We start from the raw sequence: 16,162 nt of genomic DNA on the forward strand, positions 1-16,162 counted from the left end.
GGTGCGCCACGAGCGCTCCTGCGAGCGTCGTGGCTTTTAGTAGGAGTATAATTTAGTTTCGTAAGGCGATCTCATTAGTTTGGGGACGCAAATGATAAATCCCGAACGTCCAGGAATTATTACCGTCCTTAATTAAGTATGTAAAAGGAAAAGTTTGGAAACCTTGTGTATCCGTACACATTTTGTAAGTAAGTGCATATAGCACAAACTTTACTACTCCTATATACTATCGCACAACACGTCTCTCTCTATATATGCGTGCAGACTATGCTACTCCCTCCATCCAGGTGAATAAGTCATCTTTGGTTGTGCACCGTGACCAAGAAGGAGGGAAGACTTATACACCTAGGCGGAGGGAGTACTACTATTACTTATGTACGTGCAAATGCATGTTTTAACATTACGATGCGGTTTTTGTAAAAGTAGAAAAACAGCACTAGTCAAGCTTGTGAAACGATTCAATGCAAAACAAATGCAAAAATGCTCGTTTGATTGTTTACTTTTAGCTTCCTCCTCTGTTGTTATTTCTCTGTCGTACTTTGTACGGAGTATCTCACTGGTCGGAAAGGCATGCAAATTACCAAACCGCTTCCTACACCCTGTATCTAATTTTTTGCCTAACAAGTTGTGCCGCGCAATTGGAATTCCAACTTGAGTACTACTACTAGTAGGAGTACCACGGGCCAGTTCTTTTAGGCTTCTAGATTAGTAATCCCATAACTACTACCCCCGTCCTAGTTTATTGGTCCCCATTGTAATCTGTGTCAAATTTTGATCATAAATTTAACCAATGAAATGTTAGTGCATGTCACATGCACTAACATTTTATCAGTTAAATCTTTGGTCAAAATTTAGCACAAATTACAATGGTGACGAATAAACCAGGACGGAGGTACTAGTAGTAGTTTAGAGGCCCAAATAAATGAGTGAGGCGCCTTTAATGTTACTCTCCACTATGACTAGTATATGGGAAAAGCCGGGGAAGAGACGACTTATTTTTCAAGCCGCCAAAAGAACTGGCCCTAGGAGTAGTAGCTAGGGATCGAGGGTGCGAGATGAACTGGATAAAGTAAATGCAGAGAGATGAAATGCAAAAAAGATGGAGGGATGTGATGGATGCTTGTCTGTTTATTTTACCAGGCCTCTTATTACTAGGAATGGTTGGGTTTGGTGATATGACGGGTTTACTGCAGCGCCACGAGCGAGGTGAGACTCGCGTGCAGCACCGCCCTCTACACTAGTACTACATCGGTCGTGGTTTATTAGTCCCCCATTGAATTTGACTACAGATTTAACTGACAAAATGTTAGTGCATGTCAACAAAAAAACTATATTGTTGGATTCGTATTTGAACATAGTTTTCGATGATATAATTTTAGGTGACATGCATCAGCATTTATCATACTATATATAATTTTAGTTCAATTTTTGGTCGTACCAATCTATAGTAAGGTGCCCGTGCGTTGCACGGAATAGTGAAATGCATTGATCGGGGAGTTGTTTATTTTGACAAAGTATGTGGGCGTCATCTCATGTGTAACAGGTATCGATAGGTTTCTTTGGATATTATTTCATCTCTAGAGCTCACAAACATCTGGGTGAAATAGATAAAAAAGTATCTTTTGCAAACAAAAGCGTTCAACTGTTAACCTGCATCCAAAACTTGTGAAGAAATAACACTTATTGTGCTTTGCAAGAAATGATCTTTAAGAATTAGTTTTTGAGTATCGATTGTTATACATGTTGGCTACAGATGACATGACACTTTCTTATAGTCAACAGTTGGCTATACTATTAAGTATTAACCATGCCCTTATACACCTAGACGGAGGCATTAAATCAGGATGACTTGGAAGGGTGCAGAGGATATGTAAGAAATGGTTCATCATAAGTCTTTCATCAGTATTGTAGTAAAAATTTCATACATGGAAGATTCTAGACTAAACAATAAATGGATACACTTTTATTCATGCGCGATACTCCAATAGAGCAATAGTATCATGCATGGAAGTCTCCACATGCTTAGACAACGGATTACATTGAGTGAAGGCTAATGATCAACATTTAATTTGGTAATGCATATGTCCAGGTGAACCTCCTTGGAGTCCTGGTGCACATTGTTGGGGGTCAAATCATGCCATGCGTCTTCCGTGTCCACATCGGCGGGAAGGTCCCCGCTCGACACAGTCCTAGTCAGCTTGACGTAGCCAGTGTGGTCGCCCACGTCCCTCCGAGGGGTAGTAATAGTGAGCACGCACCCGTACATCGGCCTCGTGTTAGTGTCAGCGTCAGCAGCGTCGCCCCTGACGCACACTACAGAGACGGGGCGGCGGCCTGCGCGGGCCTCGCCAATGCCCATGATCAAGAGGAAGACGCTACCGTCCTCCTTCGAGACTAGCAGGCGGAGGTGATCCTCTAGCGACTCCGGCATGGTGAACGGGTAGCATGTCTCGTACTTGATGTTCTCTGCCAAGGGCCAGTAGTGATCGTCGCACGCCTGCGTGAGGTGATGCACAATGTCCATCGGCAAGCCCCAAAATGGCATCGGGTAGTCATAGCAGTAGACGAAGGGCTCCTTGGAGGAATCGACCATGCCGTCCATGAAACGGGAGTGCCTGTAGGGGACGTTCCGCCAGTTGAATATATGAGCAAGTTACTACGAGATTTAGTCCGAATAAGAACAAAATAAATCATGTCGGCTATAACAGAGATTAAACTAATCATGTGGACTAGCATAGTAGATGAATAGATCGAATCTAGGACACAGACTAGAAACATGAATTCTACCATGATTTCGAACAGGAAGGACAGAAACACATACGCTGCAATGGGAGCAGCACCATTGGCGTTGAGGTTGTCGCCCATGTCATTGAGGAAGAGGTTGCCGAGGTCGGGGAAGAAGTCGTCGTCGGTGAAGTCGTCGCTGCCAGCAGTCGCGAGAGTGCGCTCCCCAAATTTCAACAGCGCCTGCCAAATGGAGCGCGGGAGGGAGTGGCTGTAGGGATGTTGTAGCCGCCGAATGGAGCGCAGGAGTAGCCCATAAAGTAGTAGATGGGGCTCCTCCCTAGTCTCTACTCTTATCTCTATCTCTACTACTCTTCTTTGTTTTTTATAATATACTGTAGCTGTCAAATCGAATAGTACTGCGCCGTCCGCTGCACGCCCGGCTGAACACGCCTCCTCGCCTCCATCAAACCCCTCCGTTAAACCCGCATGCAAACTGAGATATCTACTCCGGCCCGCGGGAGGAAATTTGCCGGTTGCCGTTGGAGAATAATAGAGTCACGTCCAATTCATTTGAGTTAATTTCGTGTATGATTCTCCCTCTATAAAAAGTTAATCCATCCTTAATCTTGTATTCTAAGTACTCTGTGGGTTCCACTATCAGTACAATGTACATGACTTGCAGGCTGGCTACAGATTCGTACAGAAAGTTAAAACGAAACAAATCCGTCCTTAATCGTGTATTCTAAGTACTCTGTGGGTTCCACTGCAAGTAAAGTAGCGAAAGAAGTATATATTAAAAAATATAAAAAGCTAAAGTTTAGGATAGAATTCGAACTCGGATCATCGCGCTGCGAGCATCTGGCCTGGACCAGTACACTAGGTGTTCATTGCGGACAATGTAAGATATAAACCTTTATAACAATGAGCCCATACGTTGCAACGGATCCAAAGTAGAATAAAACATAATCACAAATTTGAAATAAAATAGTTTAGTTTTGATATACATATCACTAAAAATATCTTATGTTTCACTCCAAATATATTCTTTGGGATGTTTTGATGAAGTAAGGGAGGAATGTGGTTGGTTTCAAGATACTAAGGGGTTTTGTGTAAACTGGAGCGGAGAAGTGGGAATTGTTGCAAAAGTCCACAACTTACATCACAGTCGTTAGATGCAGATCTAATGGTTAGAAATGTCGGATGGCAGACACACCATCATCACCAAGTGAGTCTTTTCTAGGAGTAGGAGTAGAGAAAAAACCGAGTTGCTGATGATGGTGTGCCTGCCATCTTATAATATAGACTGTCCGATCTATATCTGACGGATAGAAAGCAAACAATGACAATTTTACAAAAGATACCCGCACCTCTCTCCACATTGACAGATAAGGCATTGCCTCGTTCATCCTTATCTCCCACAACCTCATTCCTGAGCAATGAAAAAAGGAAGTCTCTGGAACAATCTGGCATGGTGGCCACTGCCGGTGCTGTCCATCCCCATGCCTTCGCCCAGTTCGACCACCAGTCACCACCACGCCCCACTCCTCCTCACATTATCTATCATCTTTCTTGAGATATCATTGTTTTGATGAAATGGTCGACATACCATTTTCTGATAAAATTCTCAAGATATCATTACTTTTTACACATGGGATTACTCTTGCATGGGTCAATCACAACAGGTGTTTTGTAAAAAATGCATCTTGATGTTCCATGCAATGCACGGGCATCTTGCTAATTTTTCTGCATATAATTCCAAACACCACGTGGACACGGTCTTTGACCATTTTACAACTATGTTAGTATCATTGTTAGTGGTCAGCCGGTGCAAGTTATAGCCCGGGTGTTTTAACCTCTTTTTTAGTAATGATATCTGGCGATTGTTCGCCACGAGCTCAATCCTTGCAAATCCCATGTAACCGTCATATTTCCATCCGACGGTGGCCTATTTTTACGCCATAGTATTTGACAAAAGTGCCACCCCTAAACATGCATTGTAATTGCGTCGCGGTTCGTAGTCGTTCCACGCTCGGGCATTGAACTTTGTAACTATTTTAGATTAGAATATACTACTCCTCCAGTGCTACTCCACTACTACTCTAATCAGGCAAGTTAGGCATAGTAGTAGGTAATGTAGGGAGTACCAGTACTGTGATTACTCAAGCAAGTTGTCTGGCATCGATGTGACCCTACGTTGTTGGTATGTGTCTCGTAAGTCAAGCGGCGTGCTGTTGTCATCATCACCTGTCCACTTCCTGCATCACATATTCGCTTCTCCAATCTTCCATCCCCGCTAAGGCGCCTCCCCCCTCGTCCGAATCCCAAGCACTAACAATGGCAGAACCGAGCAACGTCCGCCGAAAGAGTGGCTGGAGTTCGCTCCCCATAGAGGTAATCAAGCTCATTGTTTCGCGTGTGGACAATCTCAGTACCATGCTGCTCACCACGTGCTGGTCGGGGCTGTACCGTTTACTCAAAGCCCTCAGACCAGAGCTTTTTCAGCCAGCTCCTTGCTTGGTGATGCCACCTGATCTTCAGAATCGGCGTGTCACGCAGCATAACGATCGTAGGGTGGCGAGCATCAACCCTCTTGACTGTGATCCGATCCCCGTCACGCTCAACTACATTAACGATATGTACTGGGTCGGCATGAACACGTCTTGGATGGTGCTTGTCGACGGTCGCGGCAACTAGATGCGCGTGGAGGTCTACACCGGCGATTGATCCCCTTCCTTCGATTAAAACTGCACTGCTTTGGCACCGTGGTCCAGAATACTCGGAATCTTAGAGTAGCCAGCATGATACCAAGTTTGATTTGCTCAAGGTTGTAATCTGCCAAGTGCCCACAAGATCTGCAAATTATAAAGACTTCAAGCTAATTGCGTTCTTCAACCGCGGTCTCGCCTATCTGACAGGTCACTGCGGTAAGTGGATAAATCTGAAAGTCCATCGCAGTATCATACATCCTCCATGGTTCTCTGATGCCATTGAACACAAGGGCTTCATTTACGCTGCCGACTCCTTCTATGGCTAAACGTATTGTTGGCCTACTCCAGTCATCGCTACAAACGGCTGCTACAGCAGTATGTTACTTTCCTATGATATCACAATGGCTTGCTTATATTACTATCAACATCTACTGAAAAAATATTCATGCTCATAACATGCTATTCTTAAGATTGACTACATTAAGAGCCCTTTTTTATTTGACTCCAACTTAATATGATGTTGTAGGCCGCCTGGTGTCCCTACCCTTCCTAATCCCAGAACCTTCCAAAGAAAAGCGGCATGGCAGCTGCAGGTGGTTCCTGGCTCGATCAGAGGACGATGAAGGATTGATGATCGTTCGCACGTACTGGACGTGTTGTTTCGCGGAATACAATCACAATCACTGCAAGGTCTTTGAGAAGGATCCCAGCTTCTCTGGGCCTTCAGGAATTTTTGACTGGAGGCTGGTAAGTAGCCTTGGTACATGCTCTTTGTTTCTCGGACTGAATTATCCGATTAAACAGGAGATAACCGACGGCAAGGATCATGATGGAAGCGCGGTTTCGTTCATCAGGCAAAATTGTGTGTACACAGCATACCATGCGTCTCTGCATGCACCATACCATGATATGTGTCGCCACGCTCTGCAGCCCAAAGTAGGAGAGAGGGTCGCAAGTATCAGACTTCGACCTGCTGGCTGGAGTTTCTCCTATCAGGCACCCATCTGGTTCAAGCCGTCAGCCAATCTCCACACCTTAATAAATAGTAATGTCTAATTGAGCCAGTTAGTTAGATGCGTACACTTGGTGTAGTAGGATATTTATTTAGTTTGATGCATACAATTGTTCCTTTTGGTAGCCCTTTTGTAATGATGGCTGATGTTTGGTTTGGAAGAGAGAGCTGCGTCTTTACTCTTTTGGCCTGCTTACTGCTTCTGCTACATCGCAAGCCCTGGTTGTTGCTGCTGCTGTTTTCAATGTACAATCTGTAGTATATTTTGTTTGTTGGTTGAATAAATGTGTTGTTAGAACGACAAGCACAATGTTTTGGAAGTCGTTGCGCGGTCCAATTCTTTAGTGCCCCTTACTGTACGTAGCGCATACTTTTTTTGGTACGGAACACATTTTCCACTTGCTGATAACATGCAGACCACTAATGAAGGCCCAATAGAGGAGCCCATAATTAACTGGAAGGGAGGCTCTCACATGAATCCGGCCCAGGTACATGCTCATGTTCCCCTAAACATAAATAAATAAAGCTAAATGCTCATGCACCAGTTCTTTAAATTCATGATTTAACAGGAGGATATTATTTCCTATGATAGTGTCGTTCCATTCAGTCGATATTATTCTTAGGCAAAGATAGCGACTAGTCTTCTTTCTCCCACCATTTTCTTCCTGCAACAAGCAAACCCATGCAAATCGTAGTCAATGTCATAAATAGTTCCGGTCCATTTTTATTTTTCAATAAGAATGTCCAACGCAGCCCAGCACATTGGCGACAGCACTTTATCCTCCGCCTTGGTGCGCTCGCCGCGGCGCCGCCGCTCGGCCCTGTCAACATAGTGAATCGGGAGAGGACTGTAGTTGTGAGTATGATAGTACGGACCCACCAGGTCCACTCCCGAACACAAGCAAGCGCCTCTTTTACTACTCAGATGCACCCCTCATTTTTTACTCTAATCCACCCTGCTAATATTTGGGACCCACATCATTTTCAACGTATAGTCAATTAACGGCAGAATCGCACAACTTTTTTTTGAGTAGTAATTTGGAGGAGCAGGCTATAAACTGGGTTGTGCGGTCTCTGTGGCCCGTCTAACAACATGACCAGCCCAGCAGTTTTTTCTTTGGGAAAATAGGTAGCCTAGTATTTCTTTCTGAAGAATACCCAAGCTAGGCCTATTTGTTTTCTCTGACTTACTGGGCTGCAAGTCTTCATGACGAGGAGGGATGCATTTCGGCCTGGCCAAAGAGTATGGTCAGTGTCTGTTAAAAGTAATATCAAAGGGGTTGAAAATTCCAAAAAAATTATAGCAAATGGGAAATTAGTTTCTTTTTTTGTTTTTGTTCTTCCCTGATATTTTCTATTTCATTGGATTTAACATGACATAGTACTAATTTGTTTTAGTATGGCTACTAATTTTTGGATTAAGAATATTTTGTTCCCCAACAAAAATTTCCGAATTTTCAAAATTTCGCACATATTTAGTTCAATTTTTTAACCCTAGTACTGACCAAAAAATAGGCAGCAATTCTAAAAATGGAAAATGGGCTGCAATAAATTCCATATGAATTAGAAAATGAGTAAAAATTGTAAAAATAATAGCAAATGGGTTGTACACGCCTCAAATTTCGAGGCGGACTTGTTTACGCAAGGCTTTGTCAGTCAACACACGATTCTAGCAGCAGTGACTGTTGGATGTCCATCCAACGGCCAACGTGCTTCTTCAATCTCTGATCTTCCTGCTCCAGCCGCCTAAACTAGCGCCGGCGGGACTGCCTGCTCCCACCTCTTGTGGCCTGCTGTGATGCCGCGCAGGCTTCACCGGCCCACCCTACTCCCTCCACTGTCCTGGCCGCACGCAATCAACTACCTCCTTATTACGCGAAAAAATGATTCCTCCCACTGACATCTGGGGCGCACCGGTTGGGAGGCTGACCTGTAGGCCTATTAAGTTGACGCGTACACAGGGCTTGTCAACTTAGTCACCAAACGATTCTAGCAGCAGTGACCGTTGGATTTGAATCGAACGGTCCTGCTGCTTCTTTAATCGTTGCTCTTCTTGCACTAGCCGCCCAAACTAGCGCCGACGAGACCGCCTGCTCCTTCCTCCCATGGCCAGCTATGCTGCCGCGAAAGCCTCAACGCCCCCTACTACCCCCACCGCTGGCTAGGCCCTACGGCGATGGCAGCCTCACACCACAGCCGAACCAGTGAACCCTCGTACTCCTCTTCGCGTGGGCATCCACTGCCGCGTCTTCCCTGGCTCCGCGACATCCCCTTCGTAGGCCTCGCCATCGTCCACCGCCCTGGTGCTCTCGGCGCGATGTGGTCAATGTGGTCAACAAACCACTTCCGTCGGAAGAGTACTGTACGTGGAGAGGCTGACAGCTAGGTCCACGACCGCAGCAAGGAAGTGCCTCTTATTACGTGCAAAATAATTATTCCTCCACCTAACACCAAGGACCCACCAGACGAGCCACTGTATTTCACGAAAAAAACGTTTCCCCCTTGACTGCTGGGACCCACCAGCTACATCTTCACACGCAAGGAAGTGCGTCCATATTACTTGCAAAGAAATGATTCACGCCCCTGACTGCTGGGACCCACCAGCTACATCTTCGCACGCAACGAAGTGCCTGACAGTCGGGACCCACCTGGTCGAAGCATACGTAGATTTCTCATTCTGTTCGCGAACGTGTACGTACATACTGGTCGATGTAGAGGCGCGCACGTGTCGTGGTAGAGGTGCGCACGTGTCGCAGTAGAGGCGGGCATGTAGCATGTACACGTACGTACAGCGGCCAGGGTGCAAGAAAGAAAATATGGCCATGTACATACATATGGGCGGGGTCTCGAACACCTACTCGCGCATACGTACGGCCAGGGCTCGTGTACATAGCTGGGCCGGAACGGAGAAGCTGCGCCATCGTCATGTTCATGGGGAGGCAACGGAATGCGTCCTGTTCATCGGGAGGCAATGGAACACGTATTGTTAATCGGGAACCAACCGGCTTGGACGGAACAGGCAATGGAAACGAGGTCTGGCATACCGCGGAACGGAGGAAACGGCCTTGTGTTCGACCGGCCACGGTGGAAACTGGATCCTGTTCATCGGGAGGGGTCTGGCGTACCGCAAAATGGAGGAAACGGACTTCTCTTGGACCTCCTACGGTCGAAACGGGGTCCTGTTGATCAGGAGGGGTGTGGCGTACCGCAAAACAGAGGAAACGGACTTGTGTTGGAGCGCTACGGTCGAAATGGGGGTCCTGTTCATCGGGAGGGGTGTGGTGTACCGCAAAATGGGACTCCACGGGATACTGTTCATCTCCACCGTCGACCTCCTCCAGCCTCCACGGGCTACTGTTCATCCACCGTCGACCTCCTCCAGCCTCCACATGCGACTGTTTATCCATGGGCTCCTGTTCATCCAGCCTCCACTGGCTACTGTTCAACCAGCCCTCTCCACAGGGTCCTGTTCAACCACCCCTCCAAGGGCTACTGTCCATCTAGCCCTCCATAGGATACTTTTCAACTAGCCCTTCACCGGCTACTGTTCAACAAGCCCTCCACGGGGTCCTGTTCATCCAGCCCTCCATGGGGTCCTGTTCATCCACCGGCTCGATCAATCGGGGTACTGTTCATCCAACGGCAACGGCCTCTACTACCACGCGTTCCTGTTCATCCAACCCCCACTGGGAACTGTTCATACAACCCCCCCCCCAAAACGCTCAATGTTCATCCAGAGGCAGCATCGATTGGCTTCAGTTAGCAGTAGTAGCGAAGGAATCGCTCGATCGGGTTCAGTTAACAGCCATCGATCGATCGCTCGGGTTCAGTAACGCGTAGCCTGCAGTGCAATAGATCGGGTTCAGTTAGAGCCCAAGGCCTTGCACACACGCGCGTACGTACGAGTGAAACACGCATCGCTCGGCCCTCGACCACCCACCGTAACCGGGAACTCCCCGATATTTTCCTCGCCTTCGCTTCTACCACGGTTTTTTCCGTCATGAACGGCCCAAAGAATGTCATGTAGCTGCGTCTCCATCCCGCCCAGGACGACAAGCCCATTTTCTATCATGATTTTTTGTCATAGAAGTAGGACCCCGCCACATCTATGATGATACCGGGTTTTGTCACAATTATCATCATAGAAGTGTCATAAGTATGACAAAAAAATCGTTTGGCCCAAAATGTCACGGATGTGTCTTTTTTTGGAGTGCCATTTCTTGCATGGGACCGAAGCATGCAACCAAGGACATGGATTTGAATTTTCAACCAATTTATATACATTAGAGCATGTGCATGTAGTTCAAATCTGAATTATGCACATGAATGCATTGAAAACTCAGTTAATATATAAAAATGTCCAAACAAATCCTGAAAAATCCCAAAATTGACACAACACTCGTGTTGTTCTATGTTGACACGAGAAAAAAATTTGAAAGAAATAAGAGGCAATGGATATCGTTTCGTCCCCAAAGGTGGGACGTTCCCTATCGAAACCATCATGCTTGTTGTGAGAAGCATATGGCCAAACCTGTCCCAAATGGGACAAAAAGTTTACCACGGCATGTTGATGCCGCTCCATGATAGCACGCAAAGTTTCATGAATTTCACACGAGTTTTGGATTTACTAGAATTTAAAAACCATGTATCTCAATGTTTGTGGCCGAGTGACGGTGGCAGGGTGTTTGACATTCATTCCCATTTCTTGCATGGGACCTAAGCATGCAACCAAGGACACAGATTTGAATTTTCAACCACTTTATATACATTAGAGCATGTGCATGTAGTTCAAATTTGAATTATGCACATGAATGCATTGAAAACTCAATTATTGCATAAAATGTCCAAACGAACCCCGAAAAGTCCTAAAAATTGACACAACACTCATGTTTTTCTATGTAGACACGAGAAATTTTTTGAAAGCAATAAGAGGCAATGGATATCGTTTCGTCCCCAAAGGTAGGACGTTCCCTACCGAAACCATCATGCTTGTTGCGAGAAGCTCTAGTTTGTGAGAAGCATATGGCCAAACCTACCCCAAATGGGACAAAAAATTTAAAATGTCATGTTGATGCCGCTCCATGATAGCACGCCAAGTTTCATGAATTTCCGATGAGTTTTGGATTACTAGAATTTAAAAACCAGGTATCTCAATGTTTGCGGCCGAGTGACGGTGGCAGGGTGTTTGGCATTCATTCCCATTTCTTACATGGGACCTAAGCATGCAACCAAGGACACATATTTGAATTTTCAACAAATTTATATGCATTAGAGCATGTGCATGTAGTTCAAATTTGAATTAGGCACATGAATGCATTAAAAACTCAGGTAATGCATAAAAATGTCCAAACGAACCCCGAAAAATCCCGAAAATTGACACAACACTCCTGTTTTCTATGTTGACACGAGGAATTTTTTGAAAGCAATAAGAGGCAATGGATTTTGTTTCGTCCCCAAAGATGGGACATGACCTACCGAAACCATCATGCTTGTTGTGAGAAGCATATCCCCAAACCTGCCCCAAATGGGACAAAAAAATTACCATGGCATGTTGATGCCGCTCCATGACAGCACGCCAAGTTTCATGAATTTCAGACGAGCTTTGGATTTACTACAATTTAAAAACCAGCTATCTCAATGTTTGCGGCCGAGTGACGGTGGTAGGGTGTTTGATATTCGTTGTCATTTCTTGCATGGGACTTAAGCATGCAACCAAGGACACAGATTTAAATTTTCAACCAATTCATATGCATTAGAGCATGCACATGTAGTTCAAATTTGAATTAGGCACATGAATTTATTAAAAACTCAGTTAGTGCATAAAAATGTCAAAACAAACCTCGAAAAATCCCAAAATTGACACAACACTCCTGTTGTTCTATGTTAACATGAGAAAAAATTTGAAAGCAATAAGAGGCAATGGATATCATTTCGTCTCCAAAGGTGGGACATTCCCTACCGAAACAATCTGGCTTGTTGTGAGAAGCTCTGGTTTGTGAGAAGCATATCCCCGAACCTGCCCCGAATGGGACAAAAAATTTACCACGGCATATTGATGCTGATCCATGACAACACAACAAATTTCATGAATTTCAGACGAGCTTTGGATTTACTAGAATTTAAAAACCAGGTATCTCAATGTTTGCGGCCGAGTGACGATGCCAGGGTGCTTGACATTCATTCCCATTTCTTGCATGGGACCTAAGCATGCAACCAAGGACATAGATTTGAATTTTCAACCAATTTATATGCATTAGAGCATGTGCATGTAGTTCAAATTTGAATTACGCACATGAATGCATTGAAAACTCAGTTAATGCATAAAAATGTCCAAACGAACCCCGAAAAATCCTGAAAATTGACACAACACTCTTGTTGTTCTATGTTGACACGAGGAATCTTTTGAAAGCAATAAGAGGCAATGGATTTTGTTTCGTCCCCAAAGATGGGACATGACCTACCGAAACCATCATGCTTGTTGTGAGAAGCATATCCCCAAACCTGCCCCAAATGGGACAAAAAAATTACCATGGCATGTTGATGCCGCTCCATGACAGCACGCCAAGTTTCATGAATTTCAGACGAGCTTTGGATTTACTACAATTTAAAAACCAGCTATCTCAATGTTTGCGGCCGAGTGACGGTGGTAGGGTGTTTGATATTCGTTGTCATTTCTTGCATGGGACCTAAGCATGCAACCAAGGACACAGATTTAAATTTTCAACCAATTCATATGCATTAGAGCATGCACATGTAGTTCAAATTTGAATTAGGCACATGAATTTATTAAAAACTCAGTTAGTGCATAAAAATGTCCAAACAAACCTCGAAAAATCCCAAAATTGACACAACACTCCTGTTGTTCTATGTTAACATGAGAAAAAATTTGAAAGCAATAAGAGGCAATGGATATCATTTCGTCTCCAAAGGTGGGACATTCCCTACCGAAACAATCTGGCTTGTTGTGAGAAGCTCTGGTTTGTGAGAAGCATATCCCCAAACCTGCCCCGAATGGGACAAAAAATTTACCACGGCATATTGATGCCGATCCATGACAACACAACAAATTTCATGAATTTCAGACGAGCTTTGGATTTACTAGAATTTAAAAACCAGGTATCTCAATGTTTGCGGCCGAGTGACGATGCCAGGGTGCTTGACATTCATTCCCATTTCTTGCATGGGACCTAAGCATGCAACCAAGGACATAGATTTGAATTTTCAACCAATTTATATGCATTAGAGCATGTGCATGTAGTTCAAATTTGAATTACGCACATGAATGCATTGAAAACTCAGTTAATGCATAAAAATGTCCAAACGAACCCCGAAAAATCCTGAAAATTGACACAACACTCTTGTTGTTCTATGTTGACACGAGAAATTTTTTGAAAGCAATCCCCAAATATGGGACATTCCCTACCGAAACCATCATGCTTGTTGTGAGAAGCATATCCCCAAACCTGCCCCAAATGGGACAAAAAATTTACCATGGCATGTTGATGCCGCTCCATGATAGCACGCCAAGTTTCATGAATTTCAGACTAGCTTTGGATTTACTACAATTTAAAAACCAGGTATCTCAATGTTTGCGGCCGAGTGACGGTGGTAGGGTGTTCGACATTCAGCCCAAGTAGTGATTTGGCCGACCGGGCGCATAGCCTCAAAGTTTTCCCAACAAAGGCTAGCAAGGCCTTCGAGGTGATAGGTAGCATAGGTAACCTTATCAGCTTCGGCTACATTGGCATAACGTAGCTTGTGGGTGATGCTGCGAAGCCAGTCATCTGTGTCGAGGGGCTCGACAGAATGATTAAACATTGGTGGGTACAACTTGATAAAGTCATTGATTGACACCAAGTCGTTTCGCTGATGACGTGCAGTGTTCTGCTCAATCCGCTCCAGCAAGCGGTTAGTCTCACAGTTGTTTTTTTTCTGCCTCCAACATAACTTCGGCCAGAGAAGGCGGGTGAGGCAGATTCTCACCCCTAGCTGCACTGGCTTCCCCCTGCTCCAGGGCAGCAGGGTTGCTGCGGGTGTTGACCATCCTAGGAAAAACAAGACAATGGTTTAGACAAGGATGGCAGAATCTTGGCAAGGAAGTGCAAAATGTAATGGATAACATGGAATGCTGAGATGTTCATTGCACGACATGGTAATATAGAAACTGCCATATATATACTATTGGTCATACACACCGTACATAGTTTAGTACAAGCCCAGGCTAGAGTACAACTACGGTGAAAGACATTACATCTCATCAGAGGCATTCCAAGCTCCTATACATTATTTTTCTACACCTCTAGAGCGTGATACACACCAAGTCGTATCCCACGGTCACGCAGGACTGTGGGGAATACAACTATTACAGTACTAGTGAAACTACTACTAGCTCAGACGGCTCCGTAGTAATCCTCATAAAAGTGACCACCAAAACCTGGAAGCGGAACATGATCATCTGGGAACAGACGGTCCTGTGGAGCTTGCGGACCATAGGGACTCGGATGTGGCCTTGGTCCCACAAACGGTGGCAGATGGGGACCACGAGGAGGGGTGATGCCTCCTATATCACGCCACTCCATACAATATGGCAATCCAGACCGCACAGGGTACAGGTCCCTCAGGTCCATGTATCCTGCCTGCACAGCAGGTGCAAACCGACTCAAAGTGGCCCAGTGATCAGAACGAGAGTGGAAAAGCTCCATACGCAAGGCCCGGTTTTCGCGGTCCTTATCCTCGAGCATCTTGGCAGTGGTGCAAAGTAGTGACTCCTCATGTGTAGAGTCATAGTACAAAGCCTGATAGTACCCCTGTGCTCCAGGGAGTGAGGCTGGCATGTAGCAGAAATCGGTGTTCTGAAGCAAGGCAGTCCTGGCTCGAATGATAGTCATCATTGAGTAAGCTGCATCCTGCACAGACATCTCAATAGTGACCCCAAGTCCATAAGAGCAGTGGAGGGGTTCAGTGGCTCCAGGATAAGAGGGATATATCCTGATGGTACAAAGGTACTGGCTCTAGTTGAAGTCTCGGAACTACTCCTCGACGGTATCGAGAAGAGGCAACGGATATCGTTTCGTCTAGAAAGGTGAAACATTCCCTACCGAAACCATCATGCTTGTTGTGAGAAGCATATCCCCAAACCTGCCCCAAATGGGACAAAAAAATTACCATGGCATGTTGATGCCGCTCCATGACAGCACGCCAAGTTTCATGAATTTCAGACGAGCTTTGGATTTACTACAATTTAAAAACCAGGTATCTCAATGTTTGCAGCCGAGTGACGGTGGTAGGGTGTTCAACATTCGTTGTCATTTCTTGCATGGGACCTAAGCATGCAACCAAGGACACGGATTTAAATTTTCAACCAATTTATATGCATTAGAGCATGCACATGTAGTTCAAACTTGAATTATGCACATGAATTCAGTAAAAACTCAGTTAGTGCATAAAAATTTCCAAACGAACCCCGAAAAATCCCAAAAATTGACACAACACTCCTAATGTTCTATGTTGACACGAGAAAATTTTTGAAAGCAGTAAGAGGCAATGGATATCGTTTCGTCTCCAAAGGTGGGACATTCCCTACTGAAACCATCTGGCTTGTTATGAGAAGCTCTGGTTTGTGAGAAGCATATCCCCAAACCTGCCCCGAATGGGATAAAAAATTTACCACGACATATTGATGCCGATCCATGACAGCACGCCAAATTTCATGAAT

Source organism: Triticum urartu, chromosome 7A, assembly GCF_056163025.1.
Source record: "Triticum urartu cultivar PI428250 chromosome 7A, HENAU_Tu73, whole genome shotgun sequence".
NCBI lineage: Eukaryota > Viridiplantae > Streptophyta > Magnoliopsida > Poales > Poaceae > Triticum > Triticum urartu.